Genomic DNA, 21599 nt, shown 5'->3' on the forward strand with positions numbered 1-21599 from the left:
GCAACTGGAATGTGGTGGCAAAGTTACCACACGGCCAAGAAAAATGAAGAACCTGCAATTAGAACTGCAACATCATTTTTTTATTGAGCTGACTGACAAGTACATTATTACATCACTAAAAGAATAAAATATACTAAAGCCACTATGGACTCTCATCTAACCATACACATAAGATCAAAACACTTGTTTCTGTTACACTAAGGCTTTTAAATATTTTCACATTCCATGCTTTTATTAAAGATTTTATTAAGCAATAAGGTTTTCAATTTTGTTTTAATTTATCTATTGACTTTTTTTTATTTAATAGAATGTTTACACTATGGTATTCTAAATTATTTTCAATTTTATTTTTGGATTTTAAACAATTCTTCCCCTAACACTTTTACTGATTTGTGAGATTTTTGTTCTTTTGGAATTCCTACTGATGTTTGGCTTTTGCTTTAAATTTTGGGGGTTATTATGATTTTATCTTTTCCTTTTGACTTAATCTTCTACTTTCCTAATTATTCATCATAATGATTTCCTCGTTTTAATTCAACATAGTAATTCAAAGGTAAACCAGAAAGGATAGGCTCCAAAATGCATAGAAAAAACAAACAAATACGTACTGTTTTTTTAGCATCAAGACCACAAAACTCACGACTATATTCTACAACGTGGGCGTGGTTACGCCTATTGTCGACGTAACAGAGTTATTTAAGCGCATGCGCAGTAACCCTTCCTGTTGGAAGGCTTTTGCCACGCTGCCGTTCGACAAGCACGCCAACCAGGTGAGGAATAGAGCAACAATTCACTGGCCTAAATGCGTTTTTATCAAGCAATCGGGAGATTTTTCAGCAATCAATTGAGCCCAAAACGCCAAGAAATATCTTAGCTTTATACCAGGTTTAGCACACCGTCGACAATTTAAGTTTGCGCTTAGCGTTAGTGTCACGATTTGACTTAAAAAGTATGTTGTCCGTTTTCTCTCCATTATTGAGTCGTGTGGCAAGACTTTAAATTTAATCAAACAACGCCGAGTCATCAACCGACAGTTTGCTGGGTAAATGCTCACTCTAGAATGACATCCAAAGGCACGAGTTAGTTCCTGTAGTGTTTGTTGGATGTAATGATAGTTTTCATTACGAGTGCTAAACACCCGTTGCCGATTTGTAATTGTTCTGTTTTTACAAAAGAAATCACTTATACAAAACTGTTAAGTCAACTTTATCCTAGCTGTTAACGTCAGTCTGAATATTTAATCGCCGTATACAAAACTACTAAGCCAACTTTCTCCCAGCTCACTGGTGTCAAAGCGGCGGCCCGGGGGCCAAATCTGGCCCGCCGCGTCATTTTGTGCGGCCCGAGAAAGTAAATCATGAGTGCCGACTTTCTGTTAGGATCAAATTCAAATGAAGATTATACATGTATATTATATTTCCTCATTTTCCCCTTTTTAAATCAATAATTGTAGTTTTTAATCCATTTTTTTCCTTTTTTGTGTTTTTTGTTCAAAAAGCATTTAGTAAAATCTAAAAATAAATATATTTTATTTTCCACTCTAATATTGTACATATTCCCAAAAATATTTTGTTTCCTTTTGAAATGAAAAACAAATTATTATAAGATATTTTCCCTCATGAAGAAAAAAAAAGCTCAAACAAACATTTTTTTAGAGCTATAAACACTGAATATTTAGGGCTTTTGATAGTTTTTTTAAATCCAATATAAATAGAAAAAATATCAAAATATTATTTCAAAAATGGTCCGGCCCACGTGAAATCGAGTTGACGTTATTGCGACCCGCGAGCCAACCCGAGTTTGACACCCTTGTCCTAGCTGTTAACGTCAGTCTGTATATTTAATCGCCTTGTCTGGAAAAGGAAAAATAGCACTTGGCATTTGCGAACTAATTTTCATTCTTTATCTTGATCGTTTATTAAATTTCTTGTAAGATTTCTCTAACCCGTAATTGTTTGGCAACCCCCAAATACCTTGGTTAAATCAAGTTTTCCCTGTTTAGCATCAAGATGAAACTACTTTCCCCAAAAAACAACTAAGCCTATCTGTTGAATCTCCATGCTCTATATATGCTAACTTATGCTTTTTTTGTGTGCAAATTTTCCATTTAGCACCAAGATGCAGCTCTTTTAGCATGCCTAGAGCACTCTTGAGGTTATAGAAGTGGAGCCTGTGCCAGATCAAGGTAAAACTACCCCCTAACCCCCCCCCCCCCCCCGCCCCCCAAGTTGAATCTCCATTCTATATATTCTAACATTTGCTTTTTTTTTGCATGCAACAGGCCTGACAGATCTTCCTCTCAAGTTGGCCACTTGAATCATATGGTGTCTCTGTACTCCTGAAAATCCAAATTAAATAAAAGCCTAAATCATCATGGTGATGTTTCACTGGCCATTCATTTCCACAGCTCTTTGACTAAATCTTTAAGGTAAGAAGGATCTCAGTTAATGTTAGAGCAGGAATTTTAAGTATCTATTCCCCCAGTATTTTTTTCTAATTTTATTTTCTGTTTATTCCTTAATTTTATTTTCTGAGTGTTTATTCCCCATTTTATTTTCTAAGTGTATATACCCCCATTTTTTTCTCCCCAATTTTATTTTCTAAGTGTATATACCCCCATTTTTATTTTCCAATTGTATATACCCCCAGCTTTTTTTTTCTAATTTTATTTTCTAAGTGTATATACCCCAGTTTTTTCCCCCAATTTTATTTTCTAATTGTTTATTTCCCCCCACTTTTTTTCTAATTTTATTTTCCGGTGTATATACCCCCATTTCCCCCCCCAATTTTATTTTCCAATTGTATATACCCGTTTTCCCCCAAATTTATTTTAATTTCATTTTCCAAGTGTATAGACCCTTTTTTTCTCCCCAATTTTATTTTCTAAGTGTATATACCCCCAGCTTTTTTTTCTAATTTTATTTTCTAAGTGTGTATACCCCAGTTTTTTCCCCCAATTTTATTTTCTAATTGTTTATTTCCCCCCATTTTTCCCCTAATTTTATTTTGAGTGTATATACCCCCATTTCCCCCCCCCCAATTTTATTTTCTAATTTTATATACCCGTTTTTCCCCCAAATTTATTTTCTAATTTTATTTTCCAAGTGTATATACCCCCAGCTTTTTTTTTCTAATTTTATTTTCTAAGTGTATATACCCCCAGCTTTTTTTTTCTAATTTTATTTTCTAAGTGTATATACCCCCAGCTTTTTTTTTCTAATTTTATTTTCTAAGTGTATATACCCCCAGCTTTTTTTTTCTAATTTTATTTTCCAAGTGTATATACCCCCAGCTTTTTTTTTCTAATTTTATTTTCCAAGTGTATATACCCCCAGCTTTTTTTTTCTAATTTTATTTTCTAAGTGTATATACCCCCAGCTTTTTTTTTCTAATTTTATTTTCCAAGTGTATATACCCCCAGCTTTTTTTTTCTAATTTTATTTTCTAAGTGTATATACCCCCAGCTTTTTTTTCCTAATTTTATTTTCTAAGTGTATAGACCCATTTTTTCCCCCAATTTTATTTTCTAAGTGTTTATTCCACCAGATTTTTTTTCCTAAGTATTTACTCCCCATTTTCTTCTAATCTGTTTACTCCCCCAGTTTTTTTTCTTAAGTTTTTCTTCTAAGTGTTTTTTTTGTTAATCTATAACCATGTTGTCTTCATCTGCAGGTGGAGAAAAGACTGGCCAAACCAATCAACACTTCCATATGATGGCAACTCTTAAGAGCAAGAGTTAAAATGTTTGACTGTTAATAAAAAGACATATATACTTTGCAAGATCTTTTATTTTGAAAGAGTTTGGAGATAGGTTCTGGCAAAACACCCATATACTTTGCAAGTTCTTTTATTTTGAAAAAACCCACTGATAGGTTCGCGCAGGCCATCCAGCATTTTAAAAAATTCAGTTTTGCCTTCATCCATTTTCAAATGGACGAAGACACTCCCCTGGGCACCAGGTGAATTTCTGAAAATAAAAAAAGGGGGTCAATACACAAAGTTAAGTAAAAAACCATTCGCAAGGTCTTACCTTTTATTTTGAAAAAACGCATAGATTGGTTCTCACGTGACACCCAGCACCGAAAAATGAGGGTGCCTCAGCCTATCTGTACATAGGCAGGAAACCTGGTCCACCCTTGGGTGGAATTCTGGAAAACAAAAAAGGGGTCAATACATAAAGTTAAGTAGAAAACCATTCACAAGGTCTTACCTTTTATTTTGAAAAACGCATAGATTGGTTCTCGCATAACACCCAGCACCGAGAAATGAAGGGGGGTGCCTCAGCCTATCTGTACATAGGCAGGAAACCTTGTCCCCCCCCCCCTTGGGTGGAATTCTGGAAAACAAAAAAGGGGTCAATACATAAAGTTAAGTAAAAAACATTCGCAAGGTCTTACCTTTTATTTTGGCATAGGCTGAGGCGTTACGCGAGAACCAATCTATGCGTTTTTCAAAATAAAAGGTAAGACCTTGCGAATGTTTTTTACTTAACTTTATGTATTGACCCCTTTTTTGTTTTCCAGAATTCCACCCAAGGGGGGGACAAGGTTTCCTGCTTATGTACATAGGCAGGAAACCTTGTCCCCCCCTTGGGTGGAATTCTGGAAAACAAAAGGGGTCAATACATCAAGTTAAGTAAAAAAACATTCACAAGGTCTTACCTTTTATTTTGAAAAAACTCAGACTGGTTCTCACATAACGCCCATCTGTACATCGGCAGGAAACCTTGTCCCCCTCAGGTGGAACTCTGGAAAACAAAATGGGGTCAAGGCACAATAGATTAAGTTACAAAAAAAGAAATACAGACTAGGGCCTAATTAAGTCAAATTTAACTAAAAAAAACTCCTACATTTATTGTTTTATAGAAAAAAAGCTAAAAGGGTACCCATTATTCAGGCAATATCAGACATACTCTTGATGGTCTGTTTTCTTTTTGTCTGCTGCAGAAAGACTAAAAAAAGGATCTGTCTTTAAACACCCCTATCCAGTCTATTTTTCATGTTTTCCTCCACAAACAAATAATCAGGATCTTGATGTGGTGGGAAATATAGAAAACACTGGACAGGGGCCCACAAGGTACAAATTACATGAAAATAATAAATAAAATAAATCCTACTTCTGCCTTGAGTTTTTCAGTCAATTATTTCAAATCCATTCATTCTTAAAAAAATAAATATCCAAAAAGCTTCTGTTTTTCTCTTCTTATGCCAAGGAAAAAATGCTTAAATGAGTCAAAAATGACACCTGCACTATTGTTGAATAAATGTCTTAGGTTTTGTTAAAACTAAAAATGAAATGGTCCAAGCCCTGAGGTCTTTAAGAAAGTTAACGGGGTAAAGGTATATAATCTATTTGAGTGCACAGTTCCACTACATGGCAGAATTTTTTGTACCAATTACCAATTTCATCATACACAGTTATCTGGGTATGATGACAATTAGGCTTTTGTCAAGTCAATGATGATGAAAGCCTATGTTCGATTATTATATGTAAGTTCAGAAAGATGTGAAACTCACAAGCGGAAGCTACTCCTACACTTGCCACTTAAATTCAATAAGGATGACCCTACTTTACATTTTTTCATTTATCGCAGCCATGTCTGGTCTACATTAACCACGATAATCGAGGGATTACTGTTTATTCCTTACACGTCCACTAATGGCATTTGTGTGGGTGACTTATCCACAGGTTTTTGCTATTAAAAAAACACCAAGCTAGTTAGTATTTTCATTCAAAAGTCTAATGTATCATGATGAAACACGAGCCAATTGCGCAAAGCCTTGAATACTGAACGCTGACGTTTAAATATTACACGGATAGAGAAAATCAGAACTATTTAAAAATGACTCACTTTGTTATGGCGTCGACAAGATGCCCCTTTCTGGTCGTTTTGTCCACATTCTTGATGTTTCCCAGCAGTCTGTGCTCGTTGAGGGACTGAAACACACAATGGAATGATTTCCTTTTAAACAGAGAGCGATCAAAGAGCGATCGGTAACGCAATGTAGCCAATTTGTTTGCAAACATTTTGCTGTCTGCACACACATGGGGCTACATCACGTCAACGAATCATGCTCTTATCACTCTTAAGACGAGAACTGGGGCTTCGAAATCCCCAAATGACAACGTACCGAATGTGCTGCATCGTCCTGTGAGAAGTTTGTCAGGCTTTCTTCGGCAAATCGTCACTGTTGAGCTGCTCTGCAGTGCACGCCCGTCCTGCCTCCTGCCTCCTGGCATTAGCCATTTTGGCGTTTGACGTCGACTATTTGAACTCTGACCTCGGCCACGCCCATTAAAAATAGACACACAAATAATATCAATTGTTTTCATAATAACGTGCATTAGTGTGTGTGTGGGGGAGGGCTGTAAATGCTTTTTGGTTGGACTTTAATTCTTAAAAAAAATACATTGTTTTCATAATAACATGCATTAATCAGTGGGTGGGGCGGGGGCGGGGCTGTAAATACGTGTTGATTGGGCATTCATACTTAAAAAAAACACATTGTTTTCATCATAACGTGCATTAGTTAGTGGGGGGAGCTGTAAATAGTGTAAATATATAATACAATATTGCACATTATGAACATTGTGATGACATGCACTTTAGTGTTTGTTTTTTATTTGGAGACATTCTAATAATGACAAAGTAAAGTGTGGCCAATTTGTGGTGTAGAGGTTCGTTCACCTGACTGCCGTGCGGGCAGGCAGAGTTCGAATCTCGGTGGATGATGAACCATTTTGCCATTAAAAAAGACTAAGTCATTCAGTCTTTCCTTAAATAAAAGCACCAAATGACCATGTATAGGTGGGCCACCTCATGATGTAGTGCAATGGTCCCCAAACTATTCCAGAAAGGGCCGCAGTGGGTGCAGGTTTTCGTTCCAACCGGTAAGAGGAAACCTTTCCACCAAACTGGTATTCTAGAAGTGCAATTAGTGGATTGCAGTCAGGTGCTTCATTTTTCAGCAGAAAACCTCATTGGTTAAACTGTTTGTGTTGGATCGGTTGGAACAAAAACCTGCACCCACAGCGGACCTTCATGACCAGTTTGAAGACCTCTAGTGTAGTGGGTCAGTCACCTGCCTGCCATGTGGGAGGCGAGGGTTCACGTCCTGGTGTCGCCAGTTAGCCTTTGGCTGACCGGAAATAAATTGTTTTGCTGAAAAAAATGACTAAGTCTTTATTTTAATGAAAAAAGGATTACCCATTTAGTGAACTACATAGTGTAGTGATCAGTCAAACGAGAGCAGGATTTGAACTCCAGTTGCCCACATGACAGTCAGGTGAACAAACATCTACGCCACGAATCGGCCACACTTTACTTTGTCATTATTGGAAGGTCTTGACTACAAATATATAGAAACAACTAAAGGAAAATGTTTCCCAACTGGGATTCGAACCCCAGCCTCCCACATGGCAGTCCAGTGAACAAACCTCTAGGCCACAAATTGGCCACAGGAAAATGACACAGGAAAATGACACAGGAAAATGACACAGGAAAATGACACAGGAAAATGACACAGGAAAATGACACATGAAAAGAAGGAGGATGGATTGGGGGGGTGAGTAAAATATGGCTATATTCCTAAATAATATTTCAATTGTATGAAGTTGTTATTGATGATTTTTTATATGTCGCAGCTGTAGCTGCAGTAGAGGTTTTATAGCCATAAAATAGTTTTTGAGGGTTGGATTGATACGTTGAAGGCGCTACGAGAAAATGCACGGACCCCCACTGCAAAAAGGTCTTATTTATCATATATGGCTCGACTGGGGCTGAGTACATAAAGGCAAAAAGAAGTTCAAATGGTCCTGCAGTGAATATTTGAAGCACTAGAGGACGTTATTGCAACAGCTAGTGTACTAGTGCCAGAAAATAAATGGGTGGAAGAAAGAAGGGTTCCTTCTTTGATACATTTGATTTGTGGTTTGGCAAAAATGAATGCAAAGAAAGTTAACAATTTGCAAATTAAGGACAGATATTTAAAATGTCACCCGGGAGAAAGAAAAAGGGTTAGAATCAATGCAAGAGATTACCCCAAACAGAAATGAGTAAAGACATTAAATTATAAACATCAAACTGTCCTCTAGAAATGAACATGAATTTGACACCAGTAATTTAGACTAGTAATGGATTATTTTTAACTTAACTATCTTATCATTTATGGGTACTTGTTTAGAAAAAAATGTTTGTTCCACTACAAAAGCAAACTGTAAAAAAGTTAACAGATCTGTGGTAGCAATATGATATGATATGCAAATTGTGCAACAAAATATTGCCATATATTGCAGAATTGATTTTTAAAACACCTTGATTATTTCATGTATATTGAGAAACACTTTCAAAATAACTGATATTTCCCTTTGAATATATAATAATATTGGTACAAAAATGTGGAATCATCATATATCATATCTGGGGATAAGCGTTACTTAAAATGAACGAATGAATGCATATTTTGGAAACATATTCCATGCTGAAATATTATATATATATATATATATATATATATATATATATATATATATATATATATATATATATATATATATATATATATAAAATAGTGCGTCCCAGGGTCTCCTACTTTTGACCCCACTGACCTCTAAACTGATGTTGTGAGGAAACCCAGCTAGCAAGTTTCCAAGTCACCTCCCCCAAAAAGCTTTTGTCATTTTTCATCCCACACCTCTAAACTGCCTTCATTTTCTGCAGGCCCATAAATCCACTCTTATTGTCCCATAAATAGCTCCGTTTGGGGCGGGATTTAAAGTGAGGAGTGCCAATGGGGAGGCGGTGGGGTGCCGCGGCTGCAAAAAGCCCACCTTTTGATGTCACATCTATTCAAGAGGTGCCGCCGCCGCGCCGGCACATATGCCATACCGTGCCTGTGTGCAACACACACACACAGATGTATTCAAAGATATGAAACTGTTTTTAAGCGCCACCACATCCTCTGATGTCATTAAATGCGCCCGTGCAGGGGTCTTTAAAAGTCTTGTGCCCCCCCCTGTGCCCGATGTCGACCTTAAAAAAAATAGAGAATGAGGTCTTTTTTGTGGTATTAAGACAGAATAACACAGCCCCGTGTTTTCATCTGGGTGGTCACAAGCGTTTTTCTTCATGTGGATTTTATTACACGCGCACGGAGACGCACGCAATGTATTTCATTAGCCGAGCAATTAACAGCAATGTCACTTTGACATGCTGTGAAAGCCCCTCAGAGTTGGATGACAAACTGAAGGAAAAAGTTGTTGCTCGGAAGGTGGTCCGCCACATAACTTCTGACGCCGTCTTTGATTTGGATTTCAAGGCCTTCTGGACACGTGCTTCCGCTCCAAAAGGGAAGGTTGAAATGAAAGAAGAAAACAAACAGCAAGACATTAAGTTGAGCTACTATTTAATGTTTAACATTTGACATTTTTGCCCAGGCTCAAAAAAGGCGGTCACAAAACTCTCTTCCTGTTTTTTTTCTTTCTCTTATTCCAACTTAATTTTCATTCCTACTCCCTATGTGCATACCTTCCCTTGTGGCTTTCTTTTTACATATCTTCTTTCTTTCCTTTTTTTGTTTCCAACCAGCCTTTCTTCCTTCTCTTTTTTCATTCTTCCTTCCCTTCTTTCCTTCCTGCTATCAATCTTTCTCCCTTCTTTAAAAAATATATCATTATTTCCTTCCTTTTCTTCTTCCTTTCTATCATCTTTACATTAACGCTTCCACCCTACTTTCCTTCCTTCATTCCTTCCTTTGTTTCAACTTTGTTCCCTTCCTTTTTTTCCTTGTCAATAAACACATCCCCACAACACACAAAAAAATCACTAGAGCTTCTCGGCCTCTTCATTCCTTTGTTCCTTTCAAGCAAATCAAAATCCAGACTGCTTGTATACGGTAAACTCTGGAAAATCTGTGCAGTTGAGTGACGTGCAAAAATTCCACAGTTCAACTTAACAGATGAAATATTTGCCCATCCAATTCGCCAATATTTGTCACTAGACAAAATATTAACGTGGAAGACGACGAGTCAGACGCTTGCCAAAAACACGGACAGCTGTCGGACGGTTGCCACGACGTTGATGACAGCTGGTGTTCCAGGTGCGGTGCGGGCAGCTGGAAAGCCAAAGAATGTGTGTGTGTGTGTGTGAGAGAGATGTTTGTGATGCTGGTATCTCTGCAGAAAGATATGAGGGAGCTGCCATTGAAGGCACAGGTGCGTCGAGAATGAAGAGGGCGTGGGAGAAGGTCCCAGAAGAGCGGAAGGGGAGATCCACGTCCACGATAAGGATGGGCTAAAAAAAAAAGTCTTGTGTCTCATTTGAGCCATGAAGTGACATCATAGGGATATGACTTCACTATCGAATTCTTGTTTCACCTCAAATTTCATGCGCAACTTCACAATGTTCATCCCGTTCTGAACATTTGGGGAAATATTTATCCCATTGCACCTGCGGTGAGACCATTGGTTCCCTTTCTTTTCTTCCCTGTTGCCTTCTCACGCATTCTCACCTGGGAACATTCCGAGCCCGTCCGACCTAAAACCACCGCCCCCCCACACCATCACTCACCACTTGGTGATTACCAACAAAGCCGGCCGCCGAGGCCACGAGAACGCAGCGCCGCTAAGTAAGGAGAAGAGGAAAGGTGCCCCCCCCCCCTGCCTCTCTTTCTCCATTCCCAATAGTCCTCCATCATTCCCGCCTCCACAGACGATGAAAAGCCTTGTCAGTGCGGCTTAAGCACGAGCGGCAGGAATCACCTGGAGCAACGACAGCGACAGAAGCTGTGCTGTGCCTATCTTGCTCTCAGCTTGTGTCACTTGAGGGCAATTTGGGGATTTGAAATCAAATAAGATTGAACGAGCACACTTCTCGATGAGCTTCTGTCGACAACTAATAATGACAAAACATCTGTTTTATGACTTTGTGGGCACCCTTTGAGGCCCTAACTGAATTTGGAGCATTTTTCACTGTCAGCCACTCCTAATTGATTGGATTGGACGTCTAGCGACGTCAATGGAAGCGAAACATGATCATTCACTAGGCAATCCAATCTGTTAACCCCATTTGCAATCCTCAATCCATCATATGGAAAGCATCAAAGCTCATTCCCTCCCTGATTCTAATTTACAATGACGGTTCTCGTGCTTTTCCGCAACTTTGTCAAATCTGGAAAATTCTTCTTCGGCCGCTAAGAATCTGGAATCTGTCATCTAGACTTTTATGACATCCCACTTTAACGACTCGCCGTCCCCCTCAATAGAACCTTTCTGAGACTTCAACGAGTTAATCAGTTCCCACAGACGCCAACGGGTGCTTCGGAAAAGAGCGTCGCCACTTTAGGTACACGTGCGATTTTAATTTGAATGGTTGCCGATTACATCATTGACTAGGCTCGGGATGTTTGGACGTAGGACTTCTAGTAATCCCCAGGTAGGGTCAAGGTTAAAAGCAAGAGACAGGCTTTTGGACAGAGTTTGACGAAGACAGAAAACATTTCCACGCCGACCCATACAAACATACAAACACGGGGTTTAGATACACAGACAGGAGTTCATGACAATAACGGACACCTGTGTCACGCAAGGCAAGGAGAGCCAGAAAGGACACAGCAGATGAAACTCATATACAATCACGTGGACAGAACACACAAGGAAAAAACACCCAGCCACCAAACCCCAACAAAACATGACAAGTGGGCCTCATAAAACATCAGAGAGGAACCATATCTGTTCCATGGGATTTGTATTTGTCAAAGACTTCATCAAAGAGACTGTGACAATAAAATGCATGACTTACTGAATGATCAATTAAGTAGTAAAATTAAAATAATCTTCGATTGATTTAATATCGAAAGTGGGAGCCATTTGGAACAGTATGACAAAGAAGGAAAAGATGACTCAAATACAGCACTGAAGGATTATGGGACAGAAGGCTGAGAGGTTGGAGGTGCAGGGCAAATCCAAACATGGCAAAAAAAACAGTCTTGCTCTCTGCTTGGAGAAAAGGGACCTGAAATCGATTTCATGGAGTAGCGGGACGGATACAGAAGAACAAAATGGAGGGGGTGGAGGGTGGGTGGTGGGGTGCTATTTGTGTAGAGATTTAAATCATGGGTATCCAAACTATGGACACTATGGCCAACTATGACCCACTACACAGTATTTTTTTTCGGGGCCCGCATAAAATGATAAAAATAGCATTGAATAAGGCCTACACAAGAATTAAGCCAATAGCAACTCTACATTAGCTGAGGGGTCAGAACGTGACAACATGTAAAAAAAAAAAAATAGAAAACTGTGTAGAATGTTTTCAGGAGTGTAAATATGAGTATGTATATTTGGCATTATCTTTATATTAAGTTATAGAAATCAAATCAATTTCAACTTTGAAAACTGCTATTAAGTCATCATGTCTAATTGCCACTGACGGCAATATACGTCCATTCCATTTTGAACAGGAGTGTTTGGCCCTGTGATACTTTGATTTTTTTTAAAGTGACTCTCGGAGAAAAGGTTTCGACACCCCAAAGAGTTAACACTTCATATGGTGTTCCACATTTCCCCTTCACAATATGAACTAATAAAAACAAATTCAACCACACACTCGCCCATTTCTTACTAATTGAAACACCACATCAAGGTTTTACTATCTAACCATGGCTAATTATCATACCAGTCTACCATTACAAATGGGCACTACCTGGGGAGTACGCACCACATCAGGAGAATACAATGTAAACTTTTGATCTTGTTAGTTGAGACATTTTTGGCCTAAGTAATTAGAAAAAATAGCATCAAAGAAAGAATGACTGACTGCACATTAAAGGTCAAATGAATGGTTTAGATGCCTTAACCACTAAAAGTACTTTGATCTACTGTATGTCTGTTGTTTTCAAAGCATGTGATGACTTACTATAGTTTCATATTTAATATAATAATATGTATTCATTTCACATTGAACTGATCGTATATAGCAAATATGGAGTCCAGGCAAAAAGACAAAATATGGCGGATTCTGCCTCCCATCACATTCAAGGACTTTCCCTGCTGTAAAATCCTAACTTTCCTTTCTTTCCCTCCTTCCTTCCATGCTTCCTTCTTGTCTCCCACTCTCCCTTTCCTTAGTTGTTTCCCCATCTTGGCATGAGCCGCAGCATCTCTTTTAAGGCGCGCGTCAAGGGAGCTGTCTGCCTCTTTCAAAGGCCTTTGTGTCCGGCCTTTCTTCCCCTTAATTTGCTTTCCCCAAAACACTTTCCCATAGCACGGTTGTCTCGTCCCCCCCTTGGCCCTCGATCCCCCAGCTAACTCTCCGTCCATGGGTTGGAAATCAGAAACAGTTGCAAAATGTAATATTTCAGAACCCCTATTTTTTGGGAGTCATTGATTTGAAAAGTAATTCTGTCCAGTCAGATGTGAACCCTAAAATAGGATGATATTTTTCTACCATTACAAGATGAGCCATAAAATGCTGTTAGACTAGCGTTGGCGAACAACGTGTAGAAACAAGCGTGCGGCGTGTGGTCCTGGTGGGGGCCAAGTGACGGCATTTGTTCCTCGCATGTGTTGCGGTGGTGTCCTCACCTCCGGCGAGCCCATGTGCTTTTAATCCACCCTGCATGGATGCACTCCTTGGCTCCATCTGCATCCCTTTTTCCCCGTCTCTTGTGTCTCCTCGCCAATCCCAAGGCACCATTCCTTCTTTTTTGACACCACCATTCCATTTTGTTCTCCCCAATCATTTTCAGGAAGTAACAGAGGATGAAACAAATAAAAATGGTCTGGACTGGAATAGAAAATCGATTCGGAAGTGGCACAGAGAAATTCCAAGATAATAGTTGAAAAAGTCTAAATTAAAAGTTCAAATTCTCATTCGACATTCCATAAATAACTTTTTTTAGGGATTGCAAAGTGTTTTCAAAATTACACAATATAGACTAATGTAAGCGCATTTCTTTACTACTTTAATAAGTATCCACTAACCTTTTCTGGCACAGTGCATTGTGGAATATTAAGAGTATGGTCAGAAAACATGGTGTGTTGCAAACACAGGCTTTTCTATGGATTCAAAAACAAAAAACAAAGAATTAATTATTTGAAAGGGGACAGAAGTTGGTGAGAGTCTGAATCAGCTGTCGGCTTACAATCTGAATGTTTCTGCAAATGGATGGCAGTGGACTGGCGACCAAAAGTCCGCGACCAAACGTCTGGCGACCAAACGTCCGGGCACGGGACTGAACAGGCTTCCACATACTTTTGTGACGATAATGGACACGTAGGCAGCGACTGGGAAGAATTTGAGAATGAGGAAATCAGGCGCTCTCATTTTAAATAAATCAGATGTCTATCACAAACTATGGTAGACAATTCGTTAAAAGGCATTCAAATGCACTTTTTAACTGAGCCCCCCCCCCCCTACTCATCTGGTTGTCTATCCTCAAACTCTCGGCTTTCACACATCTGAGGGAAAAAAATCCATCCTTACGTTTCTCTATCCTGAAAAAGTGGTTTTCATTAGGACCACCCGTCTACTTCTGGGCCGTTTTTGAAAACCAAGAGCGGGTCACAGCAGACTAGGTCGCTCATTGTCAACAATAGGATATCATTACAGGGACAATAGTGGGATGGGATGCTCCTTTTAAGGCTTGTATTACTTTTTCAGATGGATGATGGTTATTAAGGTTGATGTGTTCTGGGTCACGTCAAGTGTTCTGCAGAGACCAGCGTCACAGTGGGATGACATTTGCTTCTCATTGACCTCCACCCTCCCCGTATCAGGCCTCGCTTGCACCGACCACATCGCCAGATCTCCGTGTGGCAATTTGGCTCGCACTTAGTCCCCCACTTTCCTCACACATATGCAGCCTTGCACCTTTGGCCTAAGTTTTTTTTTTTTTAAACATAAGAACTTAACCGACCATCAAAGCGCCCACAGCTGGGACCCAGAACCATGACCTGGGACCACAACTCTAAGGAGACTTCCTCTCCAGAGCCGCATTAGAAGCCTCGTCTAAAGCTGTGGGCTGTAAATCTGACAGGTACAACTTTCAATCTATGGAGAATTGCCCTTGTCAATTGAACCTGATTCATTTTAAATTTTGGAAACACTGTAAACATGAATGATCAATTACTAGCTAAAAGAAATGGAACTTTCCTGTCTAACATAGTAGTGTTTTTTTTAGCCAAATACTTACAACTGTGAGGTACATGTGTAAACACCACCATTATTTTGGATTTGTTTTGTTTTGCTTGGAAGCTATGAGCAATTTGTTAACTGAAAAGGTGAGAGAAGTATATTATAAACTTAACACAAAAATGGAAATTACCTGGAATTACTACAGTGGATAATATAATGTTTTAAAGGGGAATTATTGGGTTTTAAACAAAAAATCCCTATTGTCTATCATCGTCAAACTCAAAATTCGACTTCTGGATTCACAGTATGAAGAAAGACACTGGGAAAGCCTTTTGTACATTTGGACATCACTGCTAACGGGAAAAAGAAGCAGAAATCACGCTCCATTTTCCACAATCAGTTAAACTTGTTGTCAAACAACTCTGTGAAATTGTCCATTTATTTGGTTTCCAAATGAGACAGGCCACTACTTCAAAGAGATTGATTACCTCAGCCAAGCATGCATGAAATCACGAGACATAGTTTCAGTCGCAGTGGAATTACGGTGAGCGCCGCCTTTTCGTCGGGGCGACCTTTCGAGGCAGTTCAAGAACAAGGCCATGGGTAGACACATGCACATTGCATAGCTCAGACGGCCCCCCCTTCCCCCTTCTTTTACTTGTACTGTTTGTATAAGGGAAGACTCAAAGCGGAGAGAAGGAATGAGAATGGAATTGTGTGTGATTGGAGAATCCGAGGAAGAGAGAAGCAGTTGACAGCGCTCTGATGGCCGTAGGCTGGAAACAATTTGAAGGAGGTGGGGGGGGGGATTTGAGGGAGGGATGAATTTGATACACATTCTTCCCTGGATGATTTTTGACGATTACAAAATTCGAAATGCGTTTAATCGCATGCAAGCTTTGCGATTAATCTCGGTGTACTGCAAACAATCCAATAATATATACAAAAGTTGTATATAGGACATTTATTCTAAATGTACTGCTATGTAAATCAACGTTATTACCTTACCTTATTACTGACTTGCGACCTGTCCAGGGTGTAGTCCACTCGGATAGGTTCCAGCACCCCCGTGACCCTGACAATGATGACTGCTGTTGTCGCACCGGCCAAAGAATACACAATGAAGAAGGAAATATATATTAGTCGCACTGACATTATTCAATCTAGATATATTGAGAAATATTATGATTATCAAAGAATATATTAACACCAAAAGAATAACAAGTAATGATAATTTACTCATGTCATCTGACTCAACAGCTGTGGTCGGAGCTAATGACAGATTGTCATGGTCAAATTCTCCTCTTGGCGTATACTACCGTGTTTTTAACAAATATCCTTTTCCAAAAAGAAAAAAAAAGTCTCCACATAGTCAATCATCTTCAGTTTAAAGTGACATATGATGGAGCCCGCCGGAGGAATCTGGATTTACATTTGCTTGGAGGACTTTGTCACTTTCCATCTTGCGATGTATTCTTTTCAAAAAATGATTAGCACCTTCAAAAAAGGCTTTTAACTGATCATGTGACAAACTGATTTCAATTTTTGCAAAAATGTGACCAATGACATCAAACGTAAATCTTGATCAGAGGATTTTTTTTTACCCATCAGTCAAAGAATCAATGTTGTTATGTTCTAAATTCTAACCTGTCTAATGTAAAACTGTTGTTCATTGAATCAGTTAATAACAATTCCTCACCTTAAGCAATCACTATTACCATGTGTGAATGTGACTGACATTCTTGTGTATAAATGTGCTTCTATCCTGCAGTTGAGTTTCGTCCAAGAGGCATCTGTAGTCACTATTGCTGCGGATCTGCAGGTGTCCACGCAGCCAGACCAGTGCCTTTTTCCCCCAAGAAAATGCTTTCAAGGGGGCTAGGATTACCGCAAAGCCGCATGGACATCTGAGAGATGCCAGGAATGCCCCTTTGAATCAAAGGGGCAACATTTTGACATATATTATATCTGCAATTAAACAATTGGGAGGGAGTGGGGTGTGAGATTAAGGAGTGAGAAGGAATGTCGGCACCTGTTTTAAATCATTCATTGCCATGGACAGGGATAGAGGTCCAATCCATTTTACAAGACAGCCCAAGACAGGCTGGGTTGATGTGGCGTAATTGGCAAAGATGCACCTAATGGATTTTTCCTTTTTCATACACCCATTAATTAAAGTTCAGAAACAACTCGCTACTCTCTATTTGTGTTTTGGGGACTTTTTGCACAGAATGTATTGGTGGAAGCAGTGGGGCCATTGGAACGTGGTACAAAGTGGTTTAATGTGTATTTTTTTTCTTTGGGTGCACCTGTTGTTGTGGGTGGAAGTCAGTCTACAAACACAACTAATGGGCTAAAATGCTTAACCATCTGGCCAATGTCGCGTAAAGCAAGGGTGTCAGAGTCGGCTTGGTTCGCGGGCCGCTTTAACGTCAACTTGATTTCACGTGGGCCGGACCATTTTAGATATAATATTTAGATTTTTTTTTAATAAATGGATTAAAAGAACTGGATTAAAAGCTCTGAATATTCCGTTTTTTTTATAGATCTAAAACAATGTTTATTTTAGCTTTTTTTATATATTTTAAGATTTTACAAAATGATTTTTGAACTAAAAACACAGAAAAAAATGATTAAAAAAATTAATTATTGATTTAAAAGGGGGAAAATCAGGAAATTTAATATACATCAATACTCCTTGTTTTAATTTGATCCTAAAACAGAAAGTCGGCACTCATGATTTACATTCCCGGGCCACACAAAATGATGTGGAGGGCCAGATTTGGCCGCCGGGCCGCCATTTTGACATGTGGCATAAAGTAAGGCGGCTTACAGTTTTTGTCTGTTCTTTGCTACAATTACATTGCAAATCAGGAACAAGAATGATTTAAAAAAGGATGTCCTTAAAATATCTTCACAATTAAATATTCTTTTCATAAAAAGGCATAGTGTGATGGCAAAAGTTATATATTTGTATAACTCAGTATGTCACAAAACACCAATGGACCTAGTACGAGTGTCCTGATGTGACCCAGCAGAGGGGGCTTTTTTTGCCAGGGGTCAAGAAGCAGGAAGCGCCTTTTGACTCTATAAAGCTCGCTCATATAAAAAGGTAATCCCTAGATAATTACAGGTGAGTTGCTCTTATTGCAAGACTAAATGGGAGGTTTAGGAGGGTGGCAGTTGGGGTCTTAGTATAGCGTCAGTTCAACATACTGTGATTAACTTTCGGGCTGTAACGGCTAATTAATTATTAAATTAATCGACAACTAGTATTTTAATGGTTGAAAGAAAGACTAAATTACAGCGGCTTTCCAATTTGAAGAGATGTTATATACCAACATTTAACTGGTAAAGCACACATACAAGCTGCAAAGTATCTACTTAGTTGAAGGAAAAATATGATTGGTTCTTTATATGATATGATATTTGGTGCGCTCAATAAAGTATGTTTTTATTAATTAAAATATCAGTATCCAATTACTTGTTTAAGAATAGAGTCTGAGACAAGATCAAGACTTTACAAAAAGTGGTCTCAAACCACCGCAAACATAGTCGACTATACAATTGCCACCAATTAAGGCAGCTCCTCTCATTCTCTTTAAATGTGACACACAGACATGATGCTATTCACGACCGGAGTAAGATTGACAAGCTCTACTCTCACCTTTTCTTGGCTAGATGACACGTGATACGTTTTCAGGGCATGTTGTGGTTCAATTCTGAGGTCAGTGAGTATTCCAGAAAACAAATAAACTCTAATGTGCTACAAGAATACCTGAGACATGGAGCACTCTGCACAGAATTCAAGGGGTGCAGTTGTGGGAGTATTCCCTAAAAACACTGGAGGCCAAGTGAAATTGAGCCTAATTCCCAGGAATGCCGCTTCCGTCTGGACATGTCGATAAAAATAAAGCTTATTGTGATAACGTGGGTTCAGCCTGCAGGTAGAGTAATGAAAAGAAAACTGGCCCGACTCCCATTGGGGAAAACATATAACCTTTCACCCTGCTAACAATAAGCCATATAGATTGGTACCTACAAAAAATATACAATGCTTCAAATGTTACCTGGCTAACATATCGCTTACCTTTCTGTAAGATTTCCAACTGGACGTGAGAACGCTCATGCAATGTTTATTCCATTGGATTATTCTGCAAAATGTAAGCATATTGGAATTAACATCATAATAAACGAAATGTGTTTTTTTATGAGAGAACTTCCATACCTTTTTTTTTACTTTAGAGTCCAGCAGTCCTTCCTGAATCAAAGCATTGTTGTTATTTTAAATGAACAACAAGCATTGCTATTTAGTTTAATATTAAGTTTGAAACTAAACTTAAACTGAGACTGGCGATAAAAAGCTTTTAAAAAATGATTACAATTATTATCATTATTCAATATGGCAAATTCCTTCTTTTCTTAAAGAACTCCGATATTACTCTGTTAACTCAATTCCATTTCCATTGTTGGAAATAGACGTCCAAATCTTTTTCAACTGGGAGAGTTGCAAGCATAATATTGTTTTCCTGTCGATCTTGAAACCAATGACCCTATAAGGTACAGCTCTTATTCGACGGGAGGTGGGGAAAAAGTGTAAAAAGGTGTCAAGAAAAACAAGCGAAAAGTGCGAGCCACAGGAATCTTCACGCCGACGAGGAGATGGACGTGAGAATGTGTCTGTCAGGGATACCGAAGGCTTGGCATACATACATGTGACAAAAACAGATATGGAGCACTTTGGGAGCTGACAGGAAACCATCACATCCTGACTCAGGGGTCCTCGCAACATCTCACCTCTAAATGTTGGTGTTACACAGTGAACACAGCTGTAAGATGTATTCACATACTCCATGCACAATTTAACCAGATACAGCAAAATCATACTAATCCATGCCAATTCAAGACACTGACCGCCATGCTGATTGGAAGATTGGTGTTAGCTGTGTTGGAGGTCAACACCTCTCGATGGAATGTGTCATTCTGTCCCACTTGCGAATGACAAATCAACATGTGGGAAAGAAGAGTGAAAAAAAAAAAAGAAAAATGGATGAAGACCCTTCCAAATTAAGAGATGAACATTATGAATAAAAATGTCATAACATTATCAAGCACAGCCTTGTTTTTGCTCAAAATCTGTATCATGCGTGTGTACCGAGACCACCGAGTTGTTAACAATTGCCATTTAGAAACAACTTGTGTGCACTCTTTACGAGGATACTGGGATTCATCAACGCCAGGCAGCAAATATGCGAGTGACGTAAACACCATTAATCAGACAAAAGAGCCCTTTTGGTTGTTTGACCTCTCTGGAGGAAAAAGTGAAAGAATGGCGGCGACAGAGAGCTGCATTGCACGTGAATTGTGGTTTGAGTGCCATCAAGTTTGCACTAGATAAAAAAGAAAATTGGGAAACGAAAAGCATGTAATGTTAAACAAACACCATTTTGGATAGCCACAGGCGGACTTAAAGAATTCTCTGCTGGGTGTCTTTTAACTGTGGAAAATAAAGATTCACCATATGTACTTCTAAAAAGCACTTCGAAAAGGCTTCAACTGAACATTATGATGTATATAAAACATTCAAGGCCGTACAGTCAAACTATCCAGATGTACTGTGTATGAGGTATAAAAGGTTTCAGGTCAAGTTTTTCGGCAGCAATGTACAACAATGAGTTAAATACTTCAGTAAGTTAATTATTTAAATAAAAAAGTAGCTTTAAAAGGGACAAATACATTCAATTTTAAACATGTTTTTCTTTTTACTGCAACCAGTTCAAATGGATTGGCAATGGCAATAAAATAAGCTTATTCAGTGCAAACCCACCAAGTCATTGGTTGCAAATGAGTTCATCTGTTCCAGCCTCGGCCCAAAAAAGTCACTTTGTCATTTCAAATATCAGCTAAACCCTTTCAACATAGCAAATGAGTCTCACAACATCCACATGTAACTCACCCCACTGTGGTTATGGTGCCAGTAAATATGTTGCGCCAGTTCACATGCTGCCAGTGGTTGTGCCGCGTGGGCGCGACTTTCAGACCTTTCTGCTCAGGAAACAGAAGCAAAGGGCAGGAAGTCAGGTTTCCGCAGAGTTTACCGCTCGGTTGCCGTACTGAACGATTACATACCTGCTTTGGAATGTCCTATTAAAAATGACTGGTCCCCGACATTTATTGCTCAGTAGTCGTGCCATGTGGAGCAGTCACTTGGCGCCGTTCAACCAGTTGGCACGGACCAGCAACGCCACACATAAGGTGCCTCTATATGTTGAAAAAAAGAAGCGTGCCAGAGAGGTGTTTTAGCGGTCGACGGGTTCGGGTCGCCGAGTGGCACCTGTCATCGGAGTGTGGCGTCGCCCGACTCCTAGGTGAGTTTATTTGGGTTGATACGTGAATACGCCGCCCATATTTTCACAGGTGCGGCTGTTGTTGAAACAAGAAGCCTCGAGTTGGACACAAGGACTCG

At 39.1% G+C, this 21599-nt stretch overlaps 3 long non-coding RNA genes across 7 annotated transcripts; 1 reads left to right on the plus strand and 2 right to left on the minus strand.

The window, feature by feature from the left end:
* Positions 1-724: 724 nt before the first annotated feature.
* LOC144092830 (uncharacterized) lies at positions 725-3775 on the plus strand. The gene is made up of 4 exons (XR_013306156.1): positions 725-770; positions 2112-2185; positions 2282-2428; positions 3673-3775. It is a non-coding gene; the product is annotated as an uncharacterized LOC144092830 (long non-coding RNA).
* On the minus strand, positions 3771-6296 carry LOC144092829 (uncharacterized). 5 transcript variants are annotated; one of them, XR_013306152.1, is made up of 5 exons: positions 6132-6296; positions 5852-5937; positions 4211-4336; positions 4031-4148; positions 3771-3967 (listed from the first exon to the last, which is right to left on the minus strand). It is a non-coding gene; the product is annotated as an uncharacterized LOC144092829 (long non-coding RNA). The 5 variants fall into 5 exon arrangements; XR_013306153.1 differs by lacking the exon at positions 4031-4148; XR_013306154.1 differs by lacking the exons at positions 4031-4148; positions 4211-4336.
* A 2309-nt stretch (positions 6297-8605) lies between these two features.
* Positions 8606-14279, minus strand: LOC144093198 (uncharacterized). Its single transcript, XR_013306222.1, has 3 exons — positions 14142-14279; positions 13981-14055; positions 8606-9339 (listed from the first exon to the last, which is right to left on the minus strand). It is a non-coding gene; the product is annotated as an uncharacterized LOC144093198 (long non-coding RNA).
* Positions 14280-21599: the final 7320 nt, after the last annotated feature.

This window comes from Stigmatopora argus, chromosome 18, assembly GCF_051989625.1.
Source record: "Stigmatopora argus isolate UIUO_Sarg chromosome 18, RoL_Sarg_1.0, whole genome shotgun sequence".
Classification (NCBI taxonomy): Eukaryota; Metazoa; Chordata; class Actinopteri; order Syngnathiformes; family Syngnathidae; genus Stigmatopora; species Stigmatopora argus.